Source organism: Mandrillus leucophaeus, unplaced genomic scaffold (assembly GCF_000951045.1).
Source record: "Mandrillus leucophaeus isolate KB7577 unplaced genomic scaffold, Mleu.le_1.0 Scaffold334, whole genome shotgun sequence".
NCBI classification, from domain to species: Eukaryota; Metazoa; Chordata; class Mammalia; order Primates; family Cercopithecidae; genus Mandrillus; species Mandrillus leucophaeus.
The window spans coordinates 11,267-14,826 of NW_012103521.1; positions in this window are offsets into that span (position 1 = coordinate 11,267).

The window sequence follows — 3,560 nt, forward strand, 5'->3', positions numbered from 1 at the left end:
TCATAGTATAGTGGGTAAAACACCCAAACAAATTATAACATATGGAGATAAGTGAAATGAGAGAGACATGCAACATAGAAGAATAAAACACTAAACAAATGCTATTATAGTTCATACTGGAAGAAAGGTTGGAACAGATAAAATCAGTGCTCAACTCTAATTCCAATACTACTCAATTATTTTTATTTATTATAGGAGACTACTATAGAAAAATTGGCTTTAGAGAAGAAGATATGTGAGAAGTGAGTTTGTGTCAGATAATATTGAGTCTTCATTTAATAATATAATTTATGATACATAATATCTGAACAAGCCTGTCTCATTCTATTGTGTTTCAAAGAAAACTAGCACATCTGATAGTTATTGAAGAATTGCTATGTATCAGATAATGCCCTAAGAATTTTACATATATAACTTATTAAATCATCACAATGAACCATTGACTTAGCTCTTATCACAGTACACCTTACGGACTCTTAACTTTTGTACATACACCTACCCACTTGCTAATCTCATCTAATATTAAGGCTTTAAATATAGTACTAACTTTTTGCTTAACAGATTTAATTATGCATATGACTGATTTGGACTTTTTGCTCTGATCTTAAGATTCATATATCTCAGTGTCTTGGATTCATATGTTTCACAGGCTTTCCAAACACCAAAAACTGAGCTAGCTTCTGTGCTCCATAGCCTTCTCTCACTTAATGGTGATTCTATCTTCCTATTTAATCATGCCCCAAATCTTTGAGTATCCTTGACTGTGTTCTCTCATTCCCTACAAGCTATTCATCCACAAAGCCTATTAGCTCTGTTTTCAAACATATATCCTCAAATCTAACCTCTTGTATCACCATTGCTACCTTCTAGTCAAAGCCCCATTTTAAACTCTTGGTTAAATTTTTGCAATAGGCTTCTAACTGGTCTGCTTCTCTGCCCTCTTGCCACTTCATTCTACTGTTAGCACATAAGCCACTCCTCTGTCAAAACATTTGCATAGCTTTCCAAATCACTCAGAATAAAACCAAAGTCCTGGAAATTGCCTAAGGTGCCTATAAATGTTCCATCTTCTTCTTCTTTTAGGTTGCTCAGTTTTCTAATTGCTATTCCTTTCTTAGCAACCACTCTATGCAATGCCTGCAGAAGGTTCTCCCTCTCTCCCTTAAGGTCATTTTTTCACATTCCATCTTTTCAATAAGGCCTTCCCTGGCACCCCTGTTAAATTCAAACTTATTTACCTTGCACTCTTTATCCATCTTCCTTGTTTCTCTTCCATTTTTCCCAAAATATTTCATCATATAGTACTCTACATACTTTTGTTGTTGTTGTCTATTGTTTGCCTTCCATTAGAATGTAAGCTCCATGACCGAAGGAAACTTTGTGTTGTTTACTGCTCTTTCTTGGTCTGGAAAATATTAGGCACTGAATAAATACTTCTCCAATGCTCGAATAACCTGAACAAATTTGCATCCCACAGCAAGAGACAATATCAGAAATAAAGCTCAGGTAGTCTGGTTCAAGAGTCTGCGCTCTTATTCTTTATAATATATTATTGGGATAGCCTTTAGCTCTTCCCCATCTAAACCCTGAATACCCATTTTTTTTCCAACACACTCAGTAAACTGAACCACTTCCCAGAATATCTTTGATATTGCAACTCTGGCATCCAACTAATGAATGAAGAATATTATTGTCACACAAGAATCAGCTTAAAAGAGGACATATTCCTGGTGGAGTTTAGGATATATCAAATAGAGTGACACTATGTGAAGTCATGGCAAAACATATGGTTCTAGAGTCAGTGCACATGTACATATGCTGCTTAAGTACAGCCATTGAAGCTAGCGTTTTTACAGATTATCTGTTATGTACATACACAACCCTCTCTTCACTCTCCACACTAAATTGGCACTGATATTTCATAATATTCTACTCCCTAAACAGAGACACACCTGCATAGGTTAGTATGAAAGCCAAGTTGACAGCGTGTTTTATGCACTGGCTTATTTCTTGGCCAGAGATTTGTTTGCTGTCACAGAGACCTGGCTTTAGAGCTGTTTTTAATGTAACATAATAGAACACATACAGAGAGTATTCAGGCAACTTAAAAAAGTGTATATTGAACACCTCCTCTGTCCAAGGTGTAATAAGGCTAGAAATAAGGATAAGAAGCAGTTGTGTCCAGAAGGAGTTTACAGTTTGGATAGGGATGGAAAGTTAATACATACATAAAATTATCAAGGAACTGAGAACCAAAATGCAATCCTGACTGGAGACAATTAAGATAAAAGATGAAAGCCTGAACCAATGCAGTGAAGGAAGGCCCTGTGAAAGGATGAACATGAACATTTATTTAGTACCTGCTATGTGCCAGGTGCTTTGCATATATTGCCTCACTTAATCATCACGGTAACCATATGGGGTCTGAATTATTATGTTATTTTTATAGGTAAGGAAATTGTGTTGAGGTCAGTCCAATAAGTATTTATTGCAATCTTATTGCAATCATTTTGTATCTCCAGCCAGGAACACAACGCCAAGCTTGGAGGAGCCAAGCTTGGCGTTGTGTTCCTGGCTGGAGATACAAAATGATTGCTTTCAGTCCTTTATTGAATTTAACTTTTAGTTGGGAAGGTTTGAAACAAGATAGGTGAACATAATTTCAATTGAATGTTCAACCACATTGAAAAGACTAAGCTTACTTTCTATGGAAATGACAGAAAACTTCCATCCAAAAATGTGGGTGCCAAGGAAGTTTCTGGAGAACATAGCATCTATGCTATATCATTAAGGATGAAGAACTGTAAGATAATACATTTGTGTTATTTAAGCTACTACATTTGTAGCTGATACAACAGCAATAGGAAACTAATATATGCAATAAAGTTGCATATATTTCCAGTAATGAACATGTGGATGATGGTTAAAATCATAAAACTTATACAGTAACCCAGAAATTATAAGGAAAATATAAGGTATAACATCCTGGGAATTACAAAAATTTAAAGGATAACCAGATAAACAATGCTTAGGATAGGAATCAAGAATAGATGATCAGAGCAGTGTCAGTAGAACCAGGCATCATAGAACCCAAGGTTATAAACAGAAGCAGCAAAAAGAAGTGATCAGCAAGTTCAAATACAGGACAATGATCTTTATAATTTAATGGATGTAAACTTCTTGGATGGGACAGTGAAAGATGTGAGGCTGGAGGAGATATTGGAGGTGAAAGAGAATATCACCTTTGAGCATAAATATTATGAAGCACCAGTGAAGTTATGAGGCCAATCTGATGTGAAGCTTTGATAACAAGTTCAGACTGCTATTTTTTTGTACTACACCATCTCCATGGAATTTTGTTTCCAATTGATATCCCAGATTTGTCTTTGTAGTACAACTTGTTCCATTGATATATCAGTTGATTTTTATTAAAATAAATGCAATGTGACGCCCTTCGTTGAAATGTTTTTGTTCTAAGTTTTTGTGAAAGTGAGATTTTGTTCTACCTAAAGGATGATAAATATCAAGATGGGATCTCTGTGAGAGAGGGTGGCAGGCTG